The sequence below is a fragment of the Eumetopias jubatus genome, unplaced genomic scaffold, assembly GCF_037043125.1.
Source record: "Eumetopias jubatus isolate StellerSeaLion01/CBP00866 unplaced genomic scaffold, mEumJub1_p1.0 scaffold_3, whole genome shotgun sequence".
NCBI lineage: Eukaryota > Metazoa > Chordata > Mammalia > Carnivora > Otariidae > Eumetopias > Eumetopias jubatus.
The window spans coordinates 134621341-134632293 of record NW_028274809.1 but is presented as its reverse complement, the minus strand read 5'-3'; the positions used below and the strand labels follow the sequence as shown (position 1 = coordinate 134632293).

At 42.4% G+C, this 10953-nt stretch overlaps 1 pseudogene; it reads right to left on the bottom strand.

Annotated features, from left to right (window-relative positions):
* Nucleotides 1-7832: 7832 nt before the first annotated feature.
* Nucleotides 7833-7931, bottom strand: LOC114213207 (U6 spliceosomal RNA; annotated as a pseudogene).
* Nucleotides 7932-10953: the final 3022 nt, after the last annotated feature.

Sequence of the window (10953 nt, the reverse complement as noted above, 5' to 3'; positions counted from 1 at the left end):
CCCCCCAGCCTATACACTACATTTAAAGTAAACCACACATGCATAGGAGATATAAGATAACTCACCAACCTAATTCAGGTTGGTATCATTTATGTGAGTTTCAGATCCTCCTCTTGGCCCCTGTTGTCCAGACAACTGAAAATGGTCCAGGCACAAATGAGTGAAAGAGGTGAATGCAAGACATCTGGAAGTCATGGTAGCCACAATAAACTGGCAGGGATGTGCTCTCCCCAGAGGAGACTCAACTCTTCCCTCCTTCCCTCCCTCCCTCCCTCTCTTCCTTCCTTCCTTCCTTCCTTCCTTCCTTCCTTCCTTCCTTCCTTCCTTCCTTCCTTCCTTCCTTCCTTCCTTCCCTCCCTCCTTCCTTCCTTCCCATCTCTCAGTCCTTCTTTTCTTCCTGCCGCAAATACTTAAGCTTCCCCCTCCCTATATTCCAGGTATTGCAGTAGGCCCCTTGAGAATACAAAGTAGCAAACGACATGGTTTTTGCCTTTTAGGAGCCTAAGGCTCATTAGAGCTCATAATTTGTCGAAGTGGACCTGTGAATGGAGTGCATGTTTTCCTGGACCGTCATTTCTGCATCCCTAACCCTGGAAAGTTTACAGAGCCTGGTGGCTCCTTTGATGAAGAATCAAGTGTTGCTCTCCTGTATCAAATCCCCCTCCCCTCCCTTCCCTCCATCTTTCCCTTCTATCCAAGCATTGCCTGATTTGGATCACAATTGATTCCTGGTTTGTGGCAGTGTGGCAGAGGGGAGGGTGTTCAGAGAAGTCTCATTTCAGAGTCACTTTTCTCCGGGCAGGTTGGACTATGATTGCCGTGCAGCCAGAACAACTCTGATTCTGAGTGGTCATGGGTTTGGAGATATGTACCCATTACTTCTGTAACTTGGCTACTGGTAGCTGGTGGTGATAAGGACAAAGAGAGAAGAAACCTTTCCTTCCTATAAGGAAAGAAATGTTACAACATTTCCAAGATACCCAGATCAGTAAAATATTCAGTAGACCATCTGCTAGTTTGGTCCACACAATGCCCAATTGTTCATTCACCCACTCACTCATCCGTTGTATTGGGCACTGGGTAAGGGGCTGGGTATACACATAAGCTGCAGGCCCTGCTCTATCTGTGGTTGAGAAACTGATGTTTCCAAACACTGGATCTGACTGTCTTGGCATCACGAAGAGAAGGACTTGTGGCTGCATATGTCTGGTGGGTTTTGGCATTTAATCTATGTTAAAAATACCTTCCCAAATCATTTTAACAGCACCTCGGAGCTGCAAAATATGTCATGAAGTTAAAAGAGAAAAATCAGAGAAGCAACTATTAAAATGTAGAGTATTTCAGCTGAAAAACTTGGACATAAAAGAGAAAACTTTCTACTTGGGACTGCTTTGTCTGAAAGGAGGTTTCAAAAAATCTTAAAAATAACAGGAGCTTTAAAGCAGGTGGTCACCTATTGTATTCAGGGCTAAGGGAAGCTTAAACTTATTATGTTTAGTGGTTTTTAAAAGTTCAGCTATAAGACATTATTTTGGGATAGAAAAAAGTCTAGTTGTTCTTAACTCCAGCCACTGAAAATCAGGGGATGGATTCTGTTCCCATCTTCCAAAGCAACTGAGTTTCCATTGGGTTGAGACCAAGCATGGACAATTTCAGCCTGAAATGAATACTTTCTGGAAATTTTCATTGAGTGGAAACAGTCATGTAGAGGTGTGGATCTTGCTACCTGGATCAATAACTTTAGCTAGTTAAGATTCCTGCCAAGAAAGGCAGGGAAGATCAAATTTCACAGACCTAACAAACCACTGGAAACTTCTTGCACGCGTGTGTTCAAGGATCACCTTTTATGATTTATAGAAACCAAAGCACTCATTGGAATATGAATAATGGCTAACATTTACTTGTCACTTGTTATGCTGGCCACTATGCCAAGTATTTTATGTACATTGACTTATTTAATCCTGATGACAACCCATAAGCAGGTACTGCTAATTTTCCTACTTTACAGATGAGAACATTGAGGTACAAAAAGGCTAAGTTATATAGAGTAGGATCAGTGTGTCTTTCACTTAGAAAATAAGTCAAGCTCCATACATGTGAATAAATGTGAACGTGAATAAATGTAACATTCAATACCTCAGATTTGGTGTGGATATTGGTAACTTCTTAATCCTTGGAAGAAAAGCCAAAATTTGAATTCAGAAGAGAGTTTTGAAACCCACAACATGAATTTAAGAAGCTAAAAGAAAATCTAATTGCATAAATCGGATACTAAAGGCTTGGAAAAACCCATTGCTTTCACAGGGTTTGGTCTTGGGGGGAACTTTGTCCTTCTCTCCAAGCACTTCTTACATATCTCTCTTGCTAAAAGCTAACAAGATGAAACCAAGTGATTCATTTTCTAAGTGAATGACACATTTATCTACTCTAGTAGGTCTGAGCTTTCAGCAATTCGCTAATGCTTAGGATGCATGAAATACAGTTTTCTCTTCCTAAAATGTTTGTCTTCTCCAAAATGGCTTCCCACTACTCATTCCCGGCGAAGCTCTGGTACCCCCTCTTTCCTGGGTTGAGGAAGTTTTCTGGGCTGTCCTTTGACTACAGTGTTCAGTCCATCCTCAGCTGATGTCTTAGCTTTGGCAGTTTTCCCTGTGTCCTCCTCCCGTCTAGCTTATAGTCTGCTTCTCTGAATGACTCCAGAATTGGGCTCTTAATCACTACACTTTATTGCTAAATGAATTCTGGCCACAGGTGTTCTAGTCAGAATGCTCCCAGAGCCTGGACCCGCAGGAAGGGAGTCTGTGAAGCTTCTGGCTCTGGCACCAAGCCACGGACTCTGGGTGAATCCTAGAACTTCTTGGAGGCTCAAAGAAGGCACTTTGTAAATTGCAAAGCATTACTCAAATGACAAGAGGGTGCCAGGATTCTATTCTACACTTAGGGGTGGGTGTCTTATTTAGTTGTAGTTGTTGACACCCAGATAGCCATCATCCCCCAAAATGTGCCTCAGGTACCTGTTTCTAGACATGCTTGGGCCTTCAGTACGTGTGTCAGAAGCCAAGGTTAAACAGTATCGGCTGGATGAACACTTTCAGTGGCTAAGGCTGTTGGAAATTACCTCTGTGTTACATTTCGCTTTAAATTCCTCACCTCGGGGCACCTGGGTGGCTCAGTCGTTAAGCGTCTGCCTTCGGCTCGGGTTGTGATCTCAGGGTCCTGGGATCGAGCCCCGCATCGGGCTCCCTGCTCAGCGGGAAGCCTGCTTCTCCCTCTCCCACTCCCCCTGCTTGTGTTCCTGCTCTCGCTAACTCTCTCTCTGTCAAATAAATAAATAAAATCTATAAATAAATAAATAAATAAATAAATAAGTAAATTCCTCACCTCACAACGAAGCAAAGTCAGGGCAGAGAATTGGATGGATTTGCTCTTGGCCACCGCATCAAGCAGTAGAGTAAACGGAAGGAGAATAATCGTAAGTGTTAAAGGCCACCAGCATTTGCCAAACTGTGGTCTTTTTAAAAAATATATACATATATTGCACAAAGATTTTGGCATTATAAAAAGGATCCTGTAAGTACCATAGTCTTTTATCCAGAATGTTATTAAGAACTTTTTATTAAAAATTAAGATGCTTTAGAAACCACATAAAATTTTAAAAGGCTCTACCTTTCCACTTAGCCTTTTCAAGGGCACCTCAGGAGAGATGGTAGAATTCTCAAACATTTGGAGAGGTCTGCAGAGCAATGCTCTGCTCTGCCAATTTGTCCCCATATTGGCCCAGGGCAGCCATTCACCACTTTGTTTTTGGTTATTTCAGCTGCTGTTAGACATTCTCCTGCAAACACACCTGCACTGCTGCCGAAGCGGGCGGAACGCGATGTGCTCCTGTGCACCGCAGCCTCTGGGGCTCCTGCAATCCCATCTACACTTCTGCCCGAACTCACCGAGCTCTCTGGAAGCTTTTGGGGTTTTGTGTGAATTCTAGACTGCGAACCTGAGTACAGAATCAGCCTCATATTTGTTCATCGGGGCAGTCGTCTTTGTTCAACTCCACACAGGTGGGGTCATTTCATTTCATGGGCCTCAAGCGGTCTTCCCCGTGGTTTCCTCCTTTTCTTCGCTGACATCTGGAGAGTCTTTCTACATTTTTCCTGGTTGTCCTTCTTTCTATATTCAAAGAAATCTTTCGCCATTCTAGGTGCTATAATATGGCTCGTGAACCGTATGTTCCTCCCCCTCCTTCCTTATCTGACTTACCCCCTTCCTGGCTTCTTTACCTTGATACTGCCCTGGTAACTGTTGAGTGCTCATCATTTCATCTGCCATTCACTACCATCCCGTGAGTCCCCTTCTCTGGGCTGCTTTTCCATATCTCTTTTGTGTTTCTCTAATTCTCATATCAAGACTGCAGGCCCAGGTTGTAAAAGCATACATTCCCCTCCTTTAGCTCCATACGATCAGCTGAATTTTCCTTACTAAGAGCTCTTGTGGTTGAAAGACCTGAAAACTCTGACTTTGCCTTTTTTTCCGAGATTCTCTTTTTTGCTCGTGGAGAACCAAGCAAAGCTCTTAACCATTCTGACACCATCAGGATTTTTCTGGCTTGCTGCTATTGGTTTTTCATTCAGTATATTTGAAGAGTCCCTTCTTTATATTTGAGGAGTTCCTTCTTTATGCAAGACAGTATCCTAGGTGCTGGCAATACAGAGAAGATGACACAAGTCCTGTCCAGAAGAGCTTGCAGGCTGGTGAGAAGACAGGCATACTGACACATCCTATACTCTACTGGGGTGTGGTGGGGTGGAGTTGGAGGAGGGTTGTATGGGATGCTCCATCTCATACCAGAGAGTGGGCCACCTAATTCAGCAAAGGGAGGGGTGTCAGGGAAAGTGTCACCAAAAAGTCCTAGTTGAACTGAGTTCTGAAGCATGCTGAGGTATTCACCAGGCAAAGTCAGCCACCACATTCATGGTGGAGGGAACAACACAGGCAAAGGCTCAGAAGTATGAAAGAGGGTTGACAATGTCCAGTCTGTTTGTGAACCTTGTCAAAGATCAGATAATCTTGCCTTTATGCATTTTTTGCCTGCCCTACAAGCAGAACGTGTTTTGAGTGGGTTATCAGGAAAGGTCAAAGCTGCATGCCTGGTGTGAGGGACTCAAGGGCTGGGTAGGGAAGGGTTAGTCACTTGAAAGTTTTGTATGCCGAGACAAGGCTGTTAAAGGAGCTCTGGGGTTTTTACAGAGGAGAAAGTGCTTAAAGGCAGATTATGCAGCCAACGGTGAGCCAGTAAATGGTTTCACTGGGGCCAATACTGGGATATTTTGGCAGCCCTCTTTATTGGGCATGGGTTTCTCTGGCTATTCAATACCATTGTGACTCTCCTTGTGAATGCCCATGAGGGGTTAGGGTGAAAATATAGAGGTTTTAAGCATTTTAATGTGATTTTGATTGCATTTTAATTTTTAATAAAACTTTTAATAAACTTCTGCTTTAGGAGCTGCAGAGATCAAAAGATTAATAGGGAGTCCAGTGTTTTAGTACTGGGAGATAGATGGGCTTAACAAGACTGTGGTACATCTCTTTCAAGTAAATGCAATAGATGGTTCTATTGGAATGGGAAAAAAAGGGAAGGTGCATGCATACATGCGTATATCTTTTTTTTTCTTTTTCTGTGTAGCCAATAATTTCACTCTTTGGAAGTAAATGCTGAGCTCCTGGCATCTTTGACTAATACCCTTCTCATATGATAGTTACACTGCTCCAAAGACAGTACAGGCATCTGAGCCAAATAATTTTCTCTTTCATTTGCAAGAAATTGAACTGACAGATATACCTGTCTATTTTGGTTCCAAGAAAATGTCTTGTTAGAAATGTGTGAAAATATATTATATGACAGTCGCTGAAAATGTTTCAGATGCAGCAATAAATTGATTGTGGTTTTCAGACCAGATGTGCACCATGTTTAGAATTTATTGTGCTTCTTCATATTCTAGTTTGGTGCTTAAGTAAACAGAAAGAAGTGTTCTGCTTTTCAATGAAACCTCTTAAGTGAACGGATGGCATTTTTTTCCCAGTCAGTGATAGGAAATTATAGGAATCGTGCAAATTGGAGATATTCACTCTCCTCACACCCACTGTGTAGCTGATAGGGCTCAAACTAAGGGCCTCTTTGTCTTGTCTTCTAAGGTTAAGAATGAGACAACTGGCAAATGACCATAGCTGAATTGTGCAGCACTTTTGTGCTCGCATAGAAACTAAAGAAATGTGCTTCCTATCTGGTGGTAGTATTTTAAGCCCCTGCCTTGTGATTTAATATAAGGTATGAGCTAATCAGGACTCAATTTAAAAGGCTGAAGGAGACATCTTTTTATTGCATGTCCCTGCAAGACTCAAGGAAGCCTTTGCCAAAGGTGTTAGAAACAGGACATTTGCTTTTCTGTGTGTTCAGTAAAATATCTTTCTAGGCATAGAAACGGTCTGTGTGTCATGACTGGTCTGCTTTTTTATGCTATCTCATTTTACATTTCAATTCTAGTGGCACATTGGTTTTGAGTGTTTAAAGATCTGTCTCATTTCCTTGCCAACTGAGATTATGTTTCCAGCTCTTTGTTAATTCTGTGCACTTTAACAATTGCTGCTGATCATGTCCTGCGTTACTGTGCTAGGCATTCTGTGAACCGGGGAACCAGCGTAGGATCGGATCCTGCCCTCAGGGGAGCGGGAAGACAGTTGACGAAAGGCAAGAAGGCCAGGAATTTCACATGCTGGATCTCATTTAATGCTCAGAGCAACTCTCAACTTTGCAAGGGGTGGGTGTTTATTACTTCATTTTACAAATAATGAAACTGGGCCTCACGTAGCTCAGAAATTAGGCTCCAGAGCCAACAGCTGCTTGACTTCAGAGCCCATGCCCTCTCTCCAGCTCACGGTCTGGCTAGTTGGAGGGTCAAGACAGAACAATGAGCATAAGGCTAGAAAAAATTTGAATAAATGTAAACATAGGCACTATAGCATTAAAATACCATGTGGGTTAGAGAGGGATTACTGTGCAGCCTGTAGTCAGTGAAGGGTTTGGAAGCCTGGAAGGATGAGGGCAGAAATCACAAGCACAAAGGCATTGAGGGCATAAGCTTGCAGCATTGCCGAGGAAACCAAACTGTCAGGGGCAGGACTGTAGAATGGGAAAACAGTGGGAAGCAGGGGAGGTGTAGGGCAGGGGCTGATGCTGAAAGACCCCGGATGCAGAACTGAGGTGTTCAGAGCCTTGTGAGAAACTCCCTGCCTCCTCCATCTGTGTGTGTGTGTGTGTGTGTGTGTGTGTGTGCGTGCGCACACGCACGTGCATGTGCGCACGCACCAAAGAAGGTTTTAAAATGTGGAGGCAAAGTGCCATTTAATTAAAAGTTGCATTTGGGGGCTGTATGATGTTGAATTTTCCCTTTGTAGCAAGAAAAAGTGGTGCTTTAATAATGAGGGAAATGTCATGTTTCTTTTCCCACCAGGGAATAAAGTAAGTCAACCTCTTTGCTGAACTGAAAGCGTCTGCAAGTTGTTAGCAAAATGAACAAATTCCCTTTGACTCTTGGTGAGAGGAAGAAATGGCAGAGGGGCAATGGGGCAAGTAAAGGAGGACATGAGTGCAGACCACTAGTCTGGCAGCGTCTCTGCTTTGCTGGCGATGCCTGGGCACTAGGAGGCAGATGAAAATATGAAAGAAAGAAGATCCAGAGGGAAAGCCTGATGAGCCCAGGGAATAGCAGGGAGCATGCAGGTCAGCTCTTTGGACTGGGGGAAAGAACTGGCATTTGGCAGGGGCTTGTCATCACTCCCAGAGAGGATAACTTTTTACATGTCATCCTTGTTCAGGAGCCATGCTGGTCATCTCTGTATCATTCCAATTTTAGTATATGTGCTGCTGAAGCGAGCACAGTATTTTTTAAATGTTTACAACAAATATTTTTTTGTGCTAGGCACTGTAGCATAAAGTGTGAAGGCATAAAGTACAATCTCCCCTTTTGGTTTAAAGGGAGATACTGTGCAAATTTTTTATACAATTTTTAAAGTGATTGTGACTTGTGATTTTATAATTGGGCAAAAGAAAAATCTAAGATTTAATGAGCGACTTAAGAATTCCTTCTTTAGTAATCATGAATGCTTATCTACTGATAAGAATTCTGTTTCAAACATGGACTTTAAATTTAAGAGAAAAGTACACATCAGATTCACACCTGCATTTTTCTGGTTTGAAGGGAAGTAAGGGAATTTTGTGAAATGTTTGAAAAATTGATATGAAATTTTCAGTGTGTACATAATCATTCATGTGGCAGACAATTCACCGGATGCTGGGGGATACAAAGAGGAAGTCCCAGGAACTTATAAACTGTTGAAGGCAGCAGAGAAATGTGTAATACACAGTGATTGGTGCTACAATATACAAAGAATGGTTATAGAACAGTGATTTAGAGACTGGGTAGATGAGTCCCTGTGGAGTGGGTTTTGCAGTCTAGACAGGAGTTCAGATGGAGAAGAGAGAAGTGAGAAAAAGGAGAATGTTTTGAGGCATCGTAAGCAGAACAATGTATAAGTAAAAACTCAAGCATGTTAAAGTGTACCATCTGCTTAGGCAACTAATAGCTCAACAAGGGTGGTGTGTGATGTATAGTAACAAAGGAATAATAAGCAATGGGGTTGTAAGAATAGACTAGAGACAGATGGCAACAGTCTTAAATACCTTGCTAAGAAGTTTGAACTTTATTCCTTAGGCTACTGTTTCTCAGGTTTTTTGTTTTGTTTTCAATATTAGTCCTGCAATATGCTCTGGAAAAAAAGGGATCTATAGTCAGAAGTTTGGGAGATACTGTAAATATGCATTCTTCCTCTTGGATATGCGTAAGTGTATCACTAGACTAGGCATTTTAGCATTATGAAAGCTCTGAGAATTCCTGAAAATGCAACACACCCGAATAGTCTAACTTTGTTTTCCTCATTGCTTCCCAAATTTATGCTACTATAGGCCCCCTTTCCATGTAATGCCTTCTCAGATTTCCTGGAACTACTATTCCCTTAACCTAAATTGGAAAATGCCTCTAGGGGAGCCACTGAGGTTTTTGGTAGGAGAGGGATTTAATCTGGAATGCGCTGGAGGAAGGGAACTTGTACCCGTGTGGAGGCAGGAAGGGTGGTAGACTGGCTCTAGGACATCACAGAAGACTGAACCGAATGCTGGCAAGTTCTCTGTTACAGATCTTACCTCATGCTGTAACTTCCATTTCCTCCACTCACCTGTGAATTCCCTGCCGTAGTTGTTCTGCATCCCATGCCCAACAAGATGTGATTGCATCTATGTTGAATGTGTCAAGGGAAGAATGAGCCTCCCATAGCCATTTGAAATCCAGATGAAGATATGGGCCTCTTAGGGAAGCTTGGAAAAGACAGCATTCTTTGGGGCTAGGAAAAAAGAAAAAGCAAATGCCTAAATCAGGTGTAGATATAACTCTCACTTTTGATACTGACTCTGAATAAGCAGGATGACTAATTTTTTTTTTAATTATAAAGTATGGTATTTTGTGTGGATATATTTTCTGTATATCACCAATAAATTGTCCACCTTTAAATGTTTTTCTTACTCTTATGAGATAATAAAATATATAAGGGGAAGTATTATTTAATATAGTCACAAAGATGGAGAAGCACATTAGGCATGATAGATTATGATCCTTTTGGTGTGGAGTGACAGTTATTTATTTATTTATTTATTTTGATGCAGTGTTCCATGTTTCATTGTTTGTGTATAACACCCAGTGCTCCATGCAGAATGTGCCCTCTTTAATACCCATCACCAGGCTAACCCATCCCCCCACCCCCCTCCCCTCTAGAACCCTCAGTTTGTTTTTCAGAGTCCATCGTCTCTCATGGTTCGTCTCCCCCTCCAATTTCTCCCCTTCATTCTTCCCCTCCTGCTATCTTCTTTTTTTTTTTGTAACATATATTGTATTATTTGTTTCAGAGGTACAGATCTGTGATTCAACAGTCTTGCACAATTCACAGCGCTCACCATAGCACATACCTTCCCCAATGTCTATCACCCAGCCACCCCATCCCTCCCACCCCACCCCCACTCCAGCAACCCTCAGTTTGTTTCCTGAGATTAAGAATTCCTCATATCAGTGAGGTCATATGATACATGTCTTTCTCTGATTGACTTATTTGGAGTGACAGTTACTTTAGCAGGAAAAGGAAAAGTTCTCTTAATGCTTATCACAGCTTTCATAGAAAAGGTGAAACCAGGAAAAAGGACAAATCTCCATTTACAATTTACTTTGCTCCCAGATTTCTCAGTGTGACACTTGCTGTAAAGGTGAGTCTTAAGGAAAACTAGATAAATGGCTCAGCATACATCACCACCATGATCACATTTGAAATGCAGAAGCATAGAGCCATCAGCTTAGTGGAAGGTTGGAAGTGCCCCACTTCAGCTTGGCCAACGTCACCTAGAGGAAAAGTACAGTGAAATCAAGGCCTATGGCCAGAACAAAGCTCTGTGAGCCTAACCGTTTCCAATGCAGTGTGGTGGAGCAATATTTTGAAATATCAGCTGAGGAATTTTTTTTATTTTTTATTTTTTGGTATTTTCTTGGGTCACTTGGTTCTGGCTTCCATTCAGTTAATTAGGCCAGTCTGGGTTCTTTGCCTTGGGAAAGGTGGAACGAGCCCAGGAAACAAAAGTCATATCTTGGCTTTTAGGGTTACAAAGTCCTAACTCCCACAGGAGAGAAAAGAACCCAGGACATTAAAAATAGATGAGCCTAGAGTACCACAAGACTGAGGACAAGCTACCCACCTCAGAGGGGGACTAGATTCCATGGAGTACAAAGCATCAGGGGGTGTAGGGGCACATTTAGAAGCTTCTGTGTGGATAATCCCTGAGGAGGATGGGTGCCTAATCCTCAC